This window comes from Arachis stenosperma, chromosome 4, assembly GCF_014773155.1.
Source record: "Arachis stenosperma cultivar V10309 chromosome 4, arast.V10309.gnm1.PFL2, whole genome shotgun sequence".
NCBI lineage: Eukaryota > Viridiplantae > Streptophyta > Magnoliopsida > Fabales > Fabaceae > Arachis > Arachis stenosperma.
In genome coordinates, this window is record NC_080380.1 from 75,552,605 (window position 1) to 75,570,954 (window position 18,350).

Consider the following 18,350-nt stretch of genomic DNA (forward strand, 5'->3'; position numbering starts at 1 on the left):
GTGACGAGCTTCAAACTCGCGATTGTGAGGCGTTAGTGACAGACGCAAAAGAATCACTGGATTCTATTCCGACATGATCGAGAACCGACAGTTGGATAGCCGTGCCGTGACAGGGTGCGTTGAACATTTCCACTGAGAGGATGGGAGGTAGCCATTGACAACGGTGAAACCCTACGTACAGCTTGCCATGGAAGGAGCCTTGCGTGTTTGAAGAAGAAGACAGTAGGAAAGCAGAGGTTCAGAAGACAGAGCATCTCCAAAACCTCGACCTATTCTCCATTACTGCAAAACAAGTACTTATTTCATGTTCTTTTGCTTTTCACAATCAATCCTGATAATTTTGATATCCTGACTAAGAGTTACAAGATAACCATAGCTTGCTTCAAGCCGACAATCTTCGTGGGATCGACCCTTACTCACGTAAGGTATTACTTGGACGACCCAGTGCACTTGCTGGTTAGTTGTGCGGGATTGCAAAAGTGTGATTGCAATTTCGTGCACCAAGTTTTTGGCGCCGTTGCCGGGGATTGTTCGAGTTTGGACAACTGACGGTCTATCTTGTTGCTTAGATTAGGACTGTTTTAATTTTGTAGGTTTAGAGTCTTTTATTTGAGTATAGTTTCATATTTTAAGTTTGGTGTCAATTGCATGCTTTTGTTTTTCTTTTAATTTTCGAATTTGCATGTCCTTAGTCCCTTTCTGATCTTTTAAAAATTCTAAGTTTGGTGTATTCTTTGTGTTTTCCTTTAGGTTTTCGAAAATTCATGTTTAATTTTCTGAAAAATTTTAAGTTTGGTGTCTCTTTGTTGTTTTTATCTTTCCTGTTTTCAAAAAATATATATACATATATATCTTGATTACTATTCACATCAATTCCCTTTTCTCCATCATGGACATAAGTGGGAATGAACAGTCCAAAAGGACTCTGGGGTCATATGCCAACCCCGTTACAGCTGCATATGGGAGTAGCATATGTATACCTCCCATCAAAGCAAGCAGCTTTGAGCTAAACCCTCAACTCATTATCATGGTGCAGCAAAATTGCCAGTATTCCGGTCTTCCACAGGAAGAACCTACTGAGTTTCTGGCACAATTCTTACAACTTGCTGACACAGTACGTGATAAAGAGGTAGATCAGGATGTCTACAGATTATTACTGTTTCCATTTGCTGTAAAAGATCAAGCTAAGAGGTGGTTAAATAACCAACCTACAGCAAGCATAAAGACATGGAAACAGTTATCAGACAAGTTCCTGAATCAATTTTACCCTCCAAAAAGGATGACACAGCTAAGGCTGGACATCCAAGGCTTTAAACAAGAGGATAATGAATCCCTTTATAATGCCTGGGAGAGGTATAGAGGTATGCTAAGAAAATGCCCCTCTGAAATGTTTTCAGAATGGGTACAGTTAGACATCTTTTACTATGGGCTTACAGAAAAAGCTCAGATGTCTCTAGACTACTCAGCTGGTGGATCTATACATATGAGGAAGACGATTGAGGAGGCTCAAGAGCTCATAGATACTGTTGCTAGAAATCAACATTTGTACTCTAGCAATGAGCCCTCTACAAAAGAAGAAGATGTGGCAGTAACTACTGATCCTAATCCTCAAGAACAGATTGTTGAGCTTAATTAGCAATTACTCCTAATGACAAAACAGTTAGCAGAATTTAAAGAGATGCTCCAAGAAACCAAAATTGCTAACAAGAATATAGAATCACAGTTGAATCAGGCAAAACAGCAGCTATCTAAACAGATAACAGAAGAATGCCAAGCAGTTCAACTGAGGAGTGGGAAGATATTGAATAACACTGCTCAAAGTAGCAAAAAGTCAATAAAGGAATAATTGACAGAGGATGGCCAAACCACTATCCAAAATCCCTCTGAGGACAGTAAGAGCCCAGAGAGGAACACTATTGGCTTTCAAACGCCAGAAAAGGGGGGAAAGCTGGCGTTAAACGCCCATTCCCTGCCCAGTTCTGGCATTCAAACGCCAGAAAAGGGGGAAAAGTTGGTGTTAAACGCCCATTTTCCATCCAATCCTGGCGTTCAAACGCCAGAGGGGAACCAGACACCTGCAAGTGCTGATAGTAACCCCTCTAAAAAGGCTTCTCCAACCACTTCTGTAAGGAATAAACCTGCAGCAACCAAGGTTGAAGAATATAAAGCCAAGATGCCTTATCCTCAGAAACTCCGCCAAGCGGAACAGGATAAGCAATTTGCCCGCTTTGCAGACTATCTAAGGACTCTTGAAATAAAGATTCCGTTTGCAGAGGCACTTGAGCAAATACCTTCTAATGCTAAATTCATGAAGGAAATCTTAATCCATAAGAAGGATTGGAGAGAAACTGAAAAAGTGTTTCTCACTGAAGAATGCAGTGCAGTCATTCTGAAAAGCTTACCAGAAAAGCTTCAAGATCCAGGAAGCTTTATGATACCATGCACATTAGAAGGTGCTTGCACCAAGACAGCCCTGTGCGACCTTGGAGCAAGCATCAATCTAATACCTGCATCCACTATCAGGAAGCTTGGGTTGACTGAAGAAGTCAAACTAACCCGGATATGCCTCCAACTTGCTGATGGCTCCATTAAATATCCATCAGGCATAATTAAGGACATGATTGTCAAGGTCGGGCCATTTGCCTTTCCAACTGACTTTGTAGTGCTGGAAATGGAAGAGCACAAGAGTGCAACTCTCATTCTAGGAAGACCTTTCCTAGCAACTGGACGAACTCTCATTGACGTACAAAAAGGGGAAGTAACCCTGAGAGTCAATGAGGATGAGTTCAAGTTGAATGCTGTAAAAGCTATGCAGCATCCAGACACATCAAATGACTGTATGGGCACTGACATTATTGACTCTTTAGTGGAAGAGGTCAATATGACTGAAAGTCTAGGATCAGAGCTTGAGAACATCTTCAAGGATGCTCAGCCTGATCAGGAAGAGCTAGAGGAAACAAAAGAATTTTTGAAAATTCCTCAAGAGGAGGATAAGCCTCCCAAACCTGAACTCAAACCACTACCACCATCCCTGAAGTATGCATTTCTGGGAGAAGGTGACACTTTTCCAGTGATTATAAGCTCTGCTTTAAATCCACAGTAAGAGGAAGTACTGATTCAAGTGCTAAGGACACACAAGACAGCTCTTGGGTGGTCCATAAGTGATCTTAAGGGCATTAGCCCAGCAAGGTGCATGCACAAGATCCTATTGGAGGATAATGCCAAACCAGTGATCCAACCACAAAGGCGGCTAAATCCAGCCATGAAGGAGGTAGTGCAGAAAGAAGTCACTAAATTACTAGAGGCTGGGATTATTTATCCTATTTCTGATAGCCCCTGGGTGAGCCCTGTCCAAGTTGTCCCCAAAAAGGGAGGCACGACAGTAGTTCATAATGAAAAAAATGAATTGGTTCCTATAAGAACAGTCACTGGGTGGCGCATGTGTATTTACTATAGAAGGCTCAATACAGCCACCAGAAAGGATCATTTTCCTTTGCCATTCATAGACCAAATGCTAGAAAGACTAGCTGGTCATGATTATTATTGCTTTTTGGATGGCTATTCAGGCTACAACCAAATTGCAGTGGACCCTCAGGACCAAGAGAAAACAGCATTCACTTGTCCTTCTGGCGTGTTTGCCTACAGGAGAATGCCTTTTGGTCTGTGTAATGCACCTACAACCTTTCAGAGATGCATGCTATCCATCTTCTCTGATATGGTAAAGAAATTCCTGGAAGTCTTCATGGATGACTTCTCAGTATATGGAGACTCATTCAGCTCCTGTCTTAACCACCTAGCACTTGTCCTGAAAAGGTGCCAAGAGACTAACCTGGTTTTAAACTGGGAGAAATGTCACTTTATGGTGACTGAAGGAATTGTCCTTGGGCACAAAATTTCAAGCAGGGGAATAGAGGTGGATAAGGCAAAGGTAGAGGTAATTGAAAAATTACCACCACCTGCCAATGTTAAGGCAATCAGAAGCTTTCTGGGGCATGCAGGATTCTACAGAAGGTTTATAAAGGATTTTTCAAAAATTGCAAAACCTCTAAGCAACCTGCTAGCTGCTGACACACCATTTATGTTTGACACACAGTGTTTGCAGGCCTTTGAGACCCTGAAAGCCAAGCTGGTCACAACACCAGTCATCTCTGCACCAGACTGGACATTACCATTCGAATTAATGTGTGATGCCAGTGACCATGCCATTGGTGCAGTATTGGGACAGAGGCATAACAAGCTTCTGCACGTCATTTATTATGCCAGCCGTGTTCTAAATGACGCACAGAAGAATTACACAACCACAGAAAAAGAGTTGCTTGCAGTGGTCTATGCCATTGACAAGTTTAGATCCTATTTGGTAGGATCAAAGGTGATTGTGTACACTGACCATGCTGCTCTTAAATACTTACTCACAAAGCAGGATTCAAAACCCAGGCTCATAAGATGGGTGTTGCTTCTGCAAGAGTTTGATATAGAAATAAGGGACAGAAAAGGGGGCAGAGAATCAAGTAGCTGATCATCTGTCCCGAATAGAACCAGTAGTTGGGGCGTCCCTCCCTCCTACTGAGATCTCTGAGACCTTTCCAGATGAGCAACTTTTTGCCATTCAGGAAGCTCCATGGTTTGCAGATATTGCAAATTACAAAGTTGTGAGGTTCATACCCCAGGAGTACAGCAGAGTGCAAAGAAAGAAATTAATTTCAGATGCCAAGTACTACCTATGGGATGAGCCATATCTCTTTAAGAGATGCGTAGACGGAATAATCCGCGGATGTGTACCCAGAGAGGAAGCACAAAGAATCCTATGGCATTGCCATGGATCACAATATGGAGGACATTTTGGAGGTGAGCGAACAGCAACCAAGGTCCTCCAATGCGGATTCTACTGGCCTACTCTCTATAGAGATGCCCAAGAGTTTGTGCGTAACTGTGACAGTTGCCAAAGAGCTGGTAACTTGCCTCATGGTTACGCCATGCCTCAGCAAGGGATCTTAGAGATTTAATTGTTTGATGTATGGGGAATTGACTTCATGGGTCCCTTCCCACCATCATACTCAAACACTTATATTCTAGTGGCAGTAGACTATGTATCTAAATGGGTGGAAGCAATTGCCACACCCAATAATGATACCAAAACCGTGCTGAAATTCCTCCAGAAACACATCTTCAGCAGGTTTGGTGTTCCCAAAGTACTGATCAGTGATGGAGGTACCCATTTCTGCAATAAACAAGTGTACTCTTCTATGGTTAGATATGGAATTAGCCACAAAGTAGCAACTCCGTATCACCCACAGACAAATGGGCAAGCTGAGGTCTCTAACAAAGAGCTCAAAAGAATCCTGGAACGGACTGTTATTGCCCGTAGAAAGGATTGGGCAAAGAGCTTGGATGATGCTCTGTGGGCATACAGAACAGCATACAAGACTCCTATCGGAACCTCTCCATACCAACTGGTGTATGGGAAGGCCTGTCATCTGCCCGTGGAACTGGAACATATAGCCTACTGGGCAACCAGATTCCTAAACATGGATGCTAAGTTAGTTGGTGAAAAAAGATTGCTCCAGCTAAATGAGCTAGAAGAATTCAGACTCAATGCCTTTGAAAATGCAAAAATTTATAAGGAAAAGGCAAAGAAGTGGCATGACAAGAAATTTTCATCCAGAGTCTTTGAGCCAGGACAAAAGGTCCTGCTCTTCAACTCTAGGCTCAGATTGTTCCCAGGAAAGCTTAAGTCCCGCTGGAGGGGTCCGTATGTGATTACAGGAGTATCACCATATGGATATGTTGAGCTTCAGGATACTGATTCTGACAAGAAGTTCATTGTTAATAGACAGAGGATCAAGCATTATCTTGAAAGCAATTTTGAGCAAGAATGCTCAAAACTGAGACTTGAGTGATTTCCAGTGAAGGTCCAGCTAAAGCCAATAAAGAAGTGCTTGTTGGGAGGCAACCCAGTGATTAGAAGGGTATCTGTTCTGTCTAATCAAGATTTAATACACATTCTTAAAGGGCAATTATCAAATTTGAAGGAATTCACAGAGTTACAGAAGGATTCAGTGCGAAAAGCAGAGAAAAAGAGCTTACTGGCGAAAAAATGCCAGTAAGGGGTACTTTGGGCGTTAAACGCCAGAATGGGCACCATTCTGGGCGTTTAATGCCAGTAATTGTGCCATTTTGGGCGTTAAACGCCAGAATGGGCACCATTCTGGGCGTTTAATGCCAGGTGTGCAGCATCCTGGGCGTTTAGCAAAACGCCCAGTGATAAAGGGATTTCTGGCATTTAACGCCAGCCAGGATACCTGGCTGGGCGTTAAACGCCCAATTAGGCCACCAAATGGGCGTTAAACGCCAGAATGGATACCATTCTGGGCGTTTAACGCCAGAAAGGCAGGGGGAGGAGAATTTGTTCCCACTTCAAATTTTTTTCAAACTTTCTTGTTTTAATCCATATTGGTGCACGAAATTGTGATCACTACTTTTTACAACTCAAATAATCCCTAGTAATGGCCCTAAAGACTTGGTGCTCAATACCATGTCATAAACACAACTTCGCACAACTAACCAGCAAGTGCACTGGGTCGTCCAAGTAATAAACCTTACGCGAGTAAGGGTCGATCCCACGGAGATTGTTGGTATGAAGCAAGCTATGGTCACCTTGTAAATCTTAGTCAGGCAGACTCAAATGGTTATGGATGATATATGAATAAAACATAAAGATAAAGATAGGGATACTTATGTATTCCATTGGTGAGAACTTCAGATAAGCGTATGAAGATGCTTTGTCCCTTCCGTCTCTCTGCTTTCCTACTGTCTTCATCCAATCCTTCTTACTCCTTTCCATGGCAAGCTTATGCAAGGTTTTCACCGTTGTCAGTGGCTACCTCCCATCCTTTCAGTGGAAATGTTCAACGCACCCTGTCACGGCACGGCTATCCATCTATCGGTTCTCAATCAGGCCGGAATAGAATCCAATGATTCTTTTGCGTCTGTCACTAACGCCCCACCCTTAGGAGTTTGAAGCTCGTCACAGTCATTCAATCATTGAATCCTACTCAGAATACCACGGACAAGGTTTAGACCTTCCGGATTCTCTTGAATGCCGCCATCAGTTCTAGCCTATACCACGAAGACTCTGATCTCACGGAATGGCTGGCTCGTTTGTCAGGCGAGCGCTCGGTTGTCAGGCGATCAACCATGCATCGTGTATCAGGAATCCAAGAGATATTCACCCAATCTAAGGTAGAACGGAGGTGGTTGTCAGTCACACGTTCATAGGTGAGAATGATGATGAGTGTCACGGATCATCACATTCATCAAGTTGAAGAACAAGTGATATCTTGGAACAAGAACAAGCGGATTTGAATAGAAGAACAGTAGTAATTGCATTAATACTCGAGGTACAGCAGAGCTCCACACCTTAATCTATGGTGTGTAGAAACTCCACCGTTGAAGATACATAAGAACAACAGTGATCATTGGCTTCGGTCCCAGAGAGGGAACCAGAAGAACCAAGATCTGATCTAAGAACTAGATGTCCAAAGATGAAAATACAATAGTAAAAGGTCCTATTTATAGGGAACTAGTAGCTTAAGAATTACAAAGATGAGTAAAAGACATAAAAATCCACTTTCGGGCCCACTTGGTGTGTGCTTGGGCTGAGCATTGAAGCATTTTCGTGTAGAGACTCTTCTTGGAGTTAAACGCCAGCTTTTGTGCCAGTTTGGGCGTTTAACTCCCACTTTGGTGCCAGTTCCGGCGTTTAATGCTGGGAATTCTGAAGGTGACTTTGAACGCCGGTTTGGGCCATCAAATCTTGGGCAAAGTATGGACTATCATATATTTCTGGAAAGCCCAGGATGTCTACTTTCCAACACCATTGAGAGCGCGCCAATTGGGCTTCTGTAGCTCCAAAAAATCCACTTCGAGTGCAGGGAGGTCAGAATCCAACAGCATCTGCAGTCCTTTTCAGTCTCTGAATCAGATTTTTGCTCAGGTCCCTCAATTTCAGCCAGAAAATACCTGAAATCACAGAAAAACACACAAACTCATAGTAAAGTCCAGAAAAGTGAATTTTAACTAAAAACTAATAAAAATATACTAAAAACTAACTAAATCATACTAAAAACATACTAAAAACAATGCCAAAAAGCGTACAAATTATCCGCTCATTACAACACCAAACTTAAATTGTTGCTTGTCCCCAAGCAACTGAAAATCAAATAAGATAAAAAGAAGAGAATATGCAATGAATTCCAAAAACATCTATGAAGGTCAGTATTAATTAGATGAGCGGGGCTTTTAGCCTTTTGCCTCTGAACAGTTTTGGCATCTCACCCTATCCTTTGAAATTCAGAATGATTGGCTTCTTTAGGAACTCAGAATCCGGATAGTGTTATTGATTCTCCTAGTTAAGTATGATGATTCTTGAACACAGCTACTTTATGAGTCTTGGCCGTGGCCCAAAGCACTCTGTCTTCCAGTATTACCACCGGATACATACATGCCACAGACACAAAATTGGGTGAACCTTTTCAGATTGTGACTCAGCTTTGCTATAGTCCCCAATTAGAGGTGTCCAGGGTTCTTAAGCACACTCTCTTTGCCTTGGATCACAACTTTATTTCTTTCTTTTTCTTTCTTTTTCTCTTTTTTTTTCGTTCTTTTTTTTTGTATTCACTGCTTTTTCTTGCTTCAAGAATCATTTTTATGATTTTTCAGATCCTCAGTAACATGTCTCCTTTTTCATCATTCTTTCAAGAGCCAACAATTTTAACATTCATGAATAACAAATTCAAAAGACATATGCACTGTTCAAGCATACATTTAGAAAACAAAAAGTATTGTCACCACATCAAACCAATTAAGCTAGTTTTAAAGATGAATTCGAAATCCTGTACTTCTTGTTCTTTTGTAATAAAAACAGTTTTCATTTAAGAAAGGTGATGGATTCATAGGACATTCATAACTTTAAGGCATAGACACTAAGACACTAATGATCATAAGACACAAACATAGACAAACATAAGCATGAAAATTTCGAAAATCAGGAAAATAAAGAACAAGGAGATTAAAGAACGGGTCCACCTCAGTGATGGCGCGGCTTGTTCTTCCTCTTGAAGGTCTTATGGAGTGCTTGAGCTCCTCAATGTCTCTTCCTTGTCTTTGTTGCTCCTCTCTCATGATTCTTTGATCTTCTCTAATTTCATGGATGAGGATGGAATGTTCTTGATGCTCCACCCTTAGTTGTCCCATGTTGGAACTCAGTTCTCCTAGGGAGGTGTTGATTTGCTCCCAATAGTTTTGTGGAGGAAAGTGCATCCCTTGAGGCATCTCAGGGATTTCATGATGAGTGGCGTCTCTTGTTTGCTCCATCATTTTCTTAGTGATGGGCTTGTCCTCATCAATGAGGATGTCTCCTTCTATGTCAACTCCTACTGAATAACAGAGGTGACAAATGAGATGAGGAAAGGCTAACCTTGCTAAGGTAGAGGACTTGTCCGCCACCTTATAGAGTTCTTGGGCTATAACCTCATGAACTTCTACTTCTTCTCCAATCATGATGCTATGGATCATGATGGCCCGGTCTAGAGTAACTTCAGACCGGTTGCTAGTGGAAATGATTGAGCGTTGGATAAACTCCAACCATCCTCTAGCCACGGGCTTGAGGTCATGCCTTCTTAATTGAACCGGCTTCCCTCTTGAATCTCTCTTCCATTGGGTGCCCTCTTCACAAATGTCAGTGAGGACTTGGTCCAACCTTTGATCAAAGTTGACCCTTCTTGTGTAAGGATGTTCATCTCCTTGCATCATGGGCAAGTTGAATGCTAACCTCACATTTTCCGGACTAAAATCTAAGTATTTCCCCCGAACCATTGTAAGCCAATTCTTTGGGTTCGGGTTCACACTTTGATCACGGCTCTTGGTGATCCATGCATTGGCATAGAACTCTTGAACCATTAAGATTCCGACTTGTTGAATGGGGTTAGTGAGAACTTCCCAACCTCTTCTTCGAATCTCATGTCGGATCTCCGAATATTCACTCTTTTTGAGTTTGAAAGGGACCTCGGGGATCACCTTCTTCAAGGCCACAACTTCATAGAAGTGGTCTTGATGCACCCTTGAGATGAATCTCTCCATCTTCCATGACTCGGAGGTGGAAGCTTTTCCCTTCCCTTTCCTCTTTCTAGAGGTTTCTCCGGCCTTGGATGCCATAAATGGTTATGGAAAAACAAAAAGCAATGCTTTTACCACACCAAACTTAAAAGGTTTGCTCGTCCTCGAGCAAAAGAAGAAAGAAGAGAGTAGAAGAAGAAGAAATAGAGGAGAGGGAGGTGGCTATGTGGTTCGGCCAAAGGGGGAGAAGTAGTGTTTAGGTTGTGTGAAAATGAAGGAGTGAAGATGGGTTTATATAGGGGTGAAGGGAGGGGTAGGGTTCGGCCATTATGGGTGGGTTTGGGAGGGAAAGTGGTTTGAATTTGAATGGTGAGGTAGGTGGGGTTTTATGAAGGATGGATGTGAGTGGTGAAGAGAAAGATGGGATTTGATAGGTGAAGGGTTTTTGGGGAAGAGGTGTTGAGGTGTTTGGTGAATGGGTGAAGAAGAAGAGAGAGGGTGGTGGGGTAGGTGGGGATCCTGTGGGGTCCACAGATCATGAGGTGTCAAGGAAAAGTCATCCCTGCACCAAATGGCATGCAAAAATGCGTTTTGAGCCAATTCTGGCGTTAAACGCCGGGCTGGTGCCCATTTTTGGCGTTTAACGCCAAGTGCTTGCCCATATCTGGCGTTTAACGCCAGTCTGGTGCCCCTTTCTGGCGTTAAACGCCCAGAATGGTGCCAGACTGGGCGTTAAACGCCCATCTGCTAGCCTTACTGGCATTTAAACGCCAGTAGGTTCTTCCTCCAGGGTGTGCTATTTTTCTTCTTGTTTTTCATTCTGTTTTTGCTTTTTCAATTGATTTTGTGACTTCTCATGATCATCAACCTACAGAAAACATAAAATAACAAGGGAAAATAGATAAAATATAACATTGGGTTGCCTCCCAACAAGCGCTTCTTTAATGTCAGTAACTTGACAGAGGGCTCTCATGGAGCCTCACAAATGCTCAGAGCAATGTTGGAACCTCCCAACACCAAACTTAGAGTTTGAATGTGGGGGTTCAACACCAAACTTAGAGTTTGGTTGTGGCCTCCCAACACCAAACTTAGAGTTTGACTGTGGGGGCTCTGTTTGACTCTGTTTTGAGAGAAGCTCTTCATGCTTCCTCTCCATGGTGACAGAGGGATATCCTTGAGCCTTAAACACAAAGGATTCCTCATTCGCTTGAATGATTAGTTCACCTCTATCAACATCAATCACAGCCTTTGCTGTGGCTAGGAAGGGTCTGCCAAGGATGATGGATTCATCCATGCACTTCCCAGTCTCAAGGACTATAAATCCAGTAGGGATGTAATGGTCTTCAACTTTTACCAGAACATTCTCTACAAGTCCATAGGCTTGTTTCTTTGAATTGTCTGCCATCTCTAGTGAGATTCTTACAGCTTGTACCTCAGAGATCCCTAGCTTCTCCATTACAGAGAGAGGCATGAGGTTTACACTTGACCCTAGGTCACACAGAGCCTTCTTGAAGGTCATGGTGCCTATGGTACAAGGTATTGAAAACTTCCCAGGATCTTGTCTCTTTTGAGGTAATTTCTGCCTAGACAAGTCATCCAGTTCTTTGGTGAGCAAAGGAGGTTCATTCTCCCAAGTCTTATTACCAAATAACTTGTCATTTAGCTTCATGATTGCTCCAAGGTATTTAGTAACTTGCTCTTCACTGACATACTCATCTTCTTCAGAGGAAGAATACTCATCAGAGCTCATGAATGGCAGAAGTAAGTCTAATGGAATCTCTATGGTCTCATTTTGAGCCTCAGATTCCCATGGTTCCTTATTAGGGAACTCAGTGGAGGCCAGTGCACGCCCATTGAGGTCTTCCTCAGTGGCGTTCACTGCCTCTTCATCCTCTTCAAGTTCGGCCATATTGATGGCCTTGCACTCTCCTTTTGGATTTTCTTCTGTATTGCTTGGAAGAGTACTAGGAGGGAGTTCAGTAACTTTCTTGCTCAGCTGTCCCACTTGTGCCTCCAAATTCCTAATGGAGGACCTTGTTTCAGTCATGAAACTTTGAGTGGTTTTGATTAGATCAGAGACCATGGTTGCTAAGTCAGAGTGGCTCTGCTTAGAATTCTCTGTCTGTTGCTGAGAAGATGATGGAAAAGGCTTACCATTGCTAAACCTGTTTCTTCCACCATTATTGTTCTTGAAACCTTGTTGAGGTCTCTCTTGATCCTTCCATGAGAAATTTGGATGATTTCTCCATGAAGAATTATAGGTGTTTCCATAGGGTTCTCCCATGTAATTCACCTCTTCCATTGAAGGGTTCTCAGGATCATAAGCTTCTTCTTCATATGAAGCATCCTTAGTACTGCCTGGTGCAGCTTGCATTCCAGACAGACTTTGAGAAATCAAATTGACTTGCTGAGTCAATATCTTATTCTGAGCCAGTATGGCATTCAGAGTATCAATCTCAAGAACTCCTTTCTTCTGACTTGTCCCATTGTTCACAGGATTCCTTTCAGAAGTATACATGAATTGGTTATTTGCAACCATTTCAATGAGCTCTTGAGCTTCTGTAGGCATCTTCTTCAGATGAAGAGATCCTCCAGCAGAGCTATCCAAAGACATCTTGGACAGTTCAGAGAGACCATCATAGAAAATACCTATGATGCTCCATTCAGAAAGCATGTCAGAAGGACATTTTATGATTAATTGTTTGTATCTTTCCCAAGCTTCATAGAGGGATTCACCTTCCTTCTGTCTGAAGGTTTGGACTTCCACTCTAAGCTTACTCAATTTTTGAGGTGGAAAGAACTTTGCCAAGAAGGCATTGACTAGCTTTTCCCAAGAGTTCAGGCTTTCTTTACGTTGTGAGTCCAACCATGTCCTAGCTCTGTCTCTTACAGCAAAAGGAAATAGCATTAGTCTGTAGACCTCAGGGTCAACCCCATTAGTCTTGACAGTGTCACAGATTTGCAAGAATTCAGCTGAGAACTGATGAGGATCTTCCAATGGAAGTCCATAGAACTTGCAATTCTGTTGCATTAGAGAAACTAATTGAGCCTTAAGCTCAAAGTTGTTTGCTCCAATGGCAGGGATAGAGATGCTTCTCCCATAGAAGTCGGGAGTAGGTGCAGTAAAGTCACCCAGCACCTTCCTTGCATTGTTGGCATTGTTGTTGTTTTCGGCTGCCATGGTTTCTTCTTCTTTGAAGATTTCTGTTAGGTCCTCTACAGAGAGTTGTGCCTTAGCTTCTCTTAGCTTTCGCTTCAAGGTCCTTTCGGGTTCAGGGTCAGCTTCAACAAGAATGCCTTTGTCTTTGTTCCTGCTCATATGAAAGAGAAGAGAACAAGAAAATATGGAATCCTCTATGTCACAGTATAGAAATTCCTTGAGGTGTCAGAGGAAAAGAAAATTAGAAGGAAGAGGTAGAAGAATTCGAACTTAGTCAGATAGAGTTCGAATTGTGCATTGAGGAGGAGTGGTACTCCATAAATAGAAGAATGTAAGAAGAGGGGAAGAAATTTCGAAAACTAAATTAAAAAGATTTTAAAAACATTTTGAAAAACTTTAATTGATTTTCGAAAATCAAGAGTGGGAAAGAAATCAAGTAATTTTTGAAAAAGATTTTGAAATTAGAAATCAAAAAGATATGATTAAAAACTGTTTTGAAAAAGATGTGATTAAAAAGATATGATTGAGAAGATATGATTTGAAAAACAATTTAAAAAAAATTAATGACTTGGCTAACAAGAAAAGATATGATTCAAACATTAAACCTTTCTCAACAGAAAAGGCAACATACTTAAAATGTTCAATCAAATCATTAATTATTAGCAAGTATCTTTGAAAAAGGAAAGAAATTGATTTTGAAAAAGGTTTGATTGAAAAGATATGATTTGAAAAAGATTTGATTTTGAAAAACTTTGAAAACTTGAAAAAAATTTGCATTAAAAACAGAATCTTCCCTCTTGTGCCATCCTGGCGTTAAACGCCCAGAATGGTGCACATTCTGGCGTTTAACGCCCAATGCACTACCTTTTTGGGCGTTAAACGCCCAACCAGGCACCCTGGCTGGCGTTTAAACGCCAGTCTGTCCTTCTTCACTGGGCGTTTTGAATGCCCAGCTTTTTCTGTGTAATTCCTCTGCTGCATGTTCTGAATCTTCAGTTCCCTATACTATTGACTTGGAAATAGAACCAAGGTCAAATAAACAATGCATGCATGACACCAAACTTAAAATGGGACACTAGACTGAACAAGAAACATAAAATATTTTTGGTTTTTATGATTTTTTTAATTTTTTTTGTGCTTTTTTTTCGAAAATTAAGTGGAAAAGAAAATAAAGGTATCAAAATTCTTAATGAGAATTCCAGGAATCATGCAATGTTAGTCTAAAGCTTTAGTCTAAAGAAATTAGACATGGCTAGCCAAGCTTCAGCAGGACATTGCATTCAAGAGCTAAATTGATAAGAATCAATCAGCTTTGGTGATGATAAGAACATCACCTTGAAACACTAGAATTCATTCTTAAGAACTCTGAAAAATACCTAATCTAAGCAACAAGATGAACCGTCAGTTGTCCATACTCGAAACAATCCCCGGCAACGGCGCCAAAAACTTGGTGCACGAAATTGTGATCAATACTTTTCACAACTCAAATAATCCCTAGTAATGGCCCTAAAGACTTGGTGCTCAATACCATGGCATAAACACAACTTCGCACAACTAACCAGCAAGTGCACTGGGTCGTCCAAGTAATAAACCTTATGCGAGTAAGGGTCGATCCCACGGAGATTGTTGGTATGAAGCAAGCTATGGTCACCTTGTAAATCTTAGTCAGGCAGACTCAAATGGTTATGGATGATATATGAATAAAACATAAAGATAAAGATAGGGATACTTATGTATTCCATTGGTGAGAACTTCAGATAAGCGTATGAAGATGCTTTGTCCCTTCCGTCTCTCTGCTTTCCTACTGTCTTCATCCAATCCTTCTTACTCCTTTCCATGGCAAGCTTATGCAAGGGTTTCACCGTTGTCAGTGGCTACCTCCCATCCTCTTAGTGGAAATGTTCAACGCACCCTGTCACGGCACGGCTATCCATCTGTCGGTTCTCAATCAGGCCAGAATAGAATCCAATGATTCTTTTGCGTCTGTCACTAACGCCCCGCCCTCAGGAGTTTGAAGCTCGTCACAGTCATTCAATCATTGAATCCTACTCAGAATACCACAGACAAGGTTTAGACCTTCCAGATTCTCTTGAACGCCGCCATCTATTCTAGCCTATACCACGAAGACTCTGATCTCACGGAATGGCTGGCTCGTTTGTCAGGCGAGCGCTCGGTTGTCAGGCGATCAACCATGCATCGTGTATCAGGAATCCAAGAGATATTCACCCAATCTAAGGTAGAATAGAGGTGGTTGTCAGTCACACGTTCATAGGTGAGAATGATGATGAGTGTCACGGATCATCACATTCATCAAGTTGAAGAACAAGTGATATCTTGGAACAAGAACAAGCGGATTTGAATAGAAGAACAGTAGTAATTGCATTAATACTCGAGGTACAGCAGAGCTCCACACCTTAATCTATGGTGTGTAGAAACTCCACCGTTGAAGATACATAAGAACAACAGTGATCATTGGCTTCGGTCCCAGAGAGGGAACCAGAAGAACCAAGATCTGATCTAAGAACTAGATGTCCAAAGATGAAAATACAATAGTAAAAGGTCCTATTTATAGGGAACTAGTAGCTTAAGAATTACAAAGATGAGTAAAAGACATAAAAATCCACTTCCGGGCCCACTTGGTGTGTGCTTGGGCTGAGCATTGAAGCATTTTCGTGTAGAGACTCTTCTTGGAGTTAAACGCCAGCTTTTGTGCCAGTTTGGGCGTTTAACTCCCACTTTGGTGCCAGTTCCGGCGTTTAACGCTGGGAATTCTGAAGGTGACTTTGAACGCCGGTTTGGGCCATCAAATCTTGGGCAAAGTATAGACTATCATATATTGCTGGAAAGCCCAGAATGTCTACTTTCCAACGCCATTGAGAGCGCAGGGAGGTCAGAATCCAACAGCATCTGCAGTCCTTTTCAGTCTCTGAATCAGATTTTTGCTCAGGTCCCTCAATTTCAGCCAAAAAATACCTGAAATCACAGAAAAACACACAAACTCATAGTAAAGTCCAGAAAAGTGAATTTTAACTAAAAACTAATAAAAATATACTAAAAACTAACTAAATCATACTAAAAACATACTAAAAACAATGCCAAAAAGCGTACAAATTATCCGCTCATCACATATCTTTTTACATAAACACATTACAAACTTTCATCATTCACCTTCCAATTTCAAAAATTAGAATCTTCTTCAAATCTATTTCAAATCCTTTCATAGACTCTTTCAAAAAACTCAATCATCTCCTCAAAATTTTTCCATATCTTCTCAAATCTCCTTCAAATTTTCGAAAATCTCTCCTCCTCTCCTATTTAAACACATTCGGCCACTCTCCTTCCCCACACCATTCGAATTTGCTCTCCTCTTCTCTACCCTATTTGCCTTCTTTTGCTTGAGGACAAGCAAACCTCTAAGTTTGGTGTGCTTTCCGTGATCACTAGGCCAAGATTTATCAAGATCATGGCTCCTAGAGGAAAACAAACCAATTCAAGAGGCAAGAAAGAGAATAATCCAAAGGATGTTTGGAGTCAAGAGAAGTTCTTAACCAAAGAACATGCAGACCATTACCACAAAATAATGGGTCTGAGGTCAGTGATCCCGGAAGTCAAATTCAATCTGAAAGAAGATGAATATCCGGAGATCCAAGAGCAAATTCGAAACAGAGGATGGGAAGTTCTAACCAACCCTAAGACAAAGGTTGGAAGGAACATGTTTCAGGAATTCTACTCAAATCTGTGGCTAACAGATAAGCAGAGAATGACTGGAACTGCTTTTTATACTTACAGAACCATGGTCAGAGGGAGAATTATTTACTTCCATCTGGACAAAATAAGAGAGGTCTTCAAATTGCCTCAACTGCAAGATGATCCTGAATCCTTTAATAGGAGGATGGTGAGAGCAGATAAAGGGTTGGATCAAGTTCTAGACGACATATGCCTCCCTGGAACTAAATGGATAACCAATTCAAAAGGTGTCCCAAACCAACTCAAGAGGGGAGACCTCAAACCAATTGCAAGAGGTTGGCTAGACTTTATTGGGCGTTCCATATTGCCCACTAGCAACCGTTCTGAGGTCACCATCAAGAGAGCAGTGATGATTCATTGTATTATGCTTGGAAAAGAAGTGGAGGTTCATCATCTGATTGCTTGTGAGATCTACACAATTGCAAATAAGAATTCCACTGAAGCCAAATTGGCTTACCCAAGCTTGATCTCCTTGCTCTGTAAAGAGGCTGGGGTGAAGATGGGAGTAGATGAATTCATACCCATTGAACATCCAATCACCAAGAAGTCAATGGAAGGACAAATGCAAGACAATTCTATCAAAAAGAGGGCGCAGGAGTTCCTCCCTGAATTTCCTGAAATAGACTACTGGGCCAGCCTAGAAGCATCTATCACCAAGTTGCAAGAAACTATGGAGCAACTTAAGGAAGAACAACAGAATCAGAACTGCATGCTCTGCAAATTACTGAAGGAACAAGAGAAGCAGGGGCGTGAACTTCAAGAGATGAAATGCCAAAAGCTCTCCCCTCAAGTGGAGGGAGCATCCACTTCTCAAAATCAATGTTGTTGAGTCCTAACTCTGTGATAACCTCTATCATTAGGAGCCTATTTAAATTTTTTGTTTTCTATTATTATTAGTTTTATCTTATATCCATTTTTGAGTCTTGTTCTTAGTTCATGATTAATAAAATTTAAAGTTCATGTCTTAAAGCTATGAATGTCCTATGAATCCATCACCTCTCTTAAATGAAAAATGCTTTAATCACAAAAGAACAAGAAGTACAGGATTTCGAATTCATCTCTGAAACTAGTTGAATTAGTTTGATGTGGTGACAATACTTTTTGTTTTCTGAATGAATGCTTGAACAGTGCATATGTCTTTTGAATTTGTTGTTTTAAGAATGTTAAAATTATTGGCTCTTGAAAGAATGATGGAAAGGGAGAACTGTTATTGAGGATCTGAAAAATCATCAAATTGATTCTTGAAGCAAGAAAAAGCAAAAAAAAAATTTCGAAAAAAAAAGAGAGAGAAAAAGAAAAAGAAAGAAATAAAGTTGTGATCCAAGGTAAA

General features: G+C 41.3%; 1 non-coding gene across 1 annotated transcript; it reads left to right on the forward strand.

Annotated features, from left to right (window-relative positions):
• Positions 1 to 12,781: 12,781 nt before the first annotated feature.
• LOC130978825 (small nucleolar RNA R71) lies at positions 12,782 to 12,889 on the forward strand. Its single transcript, XR_009086437.1, has one exon. It is a non-coding gene; the product is annotated as a small nucleolar RNA R71 (small nucleolar RNA).
• Positions 12,890 to 18,350: the final 5,461 nt, after the last annotated feature.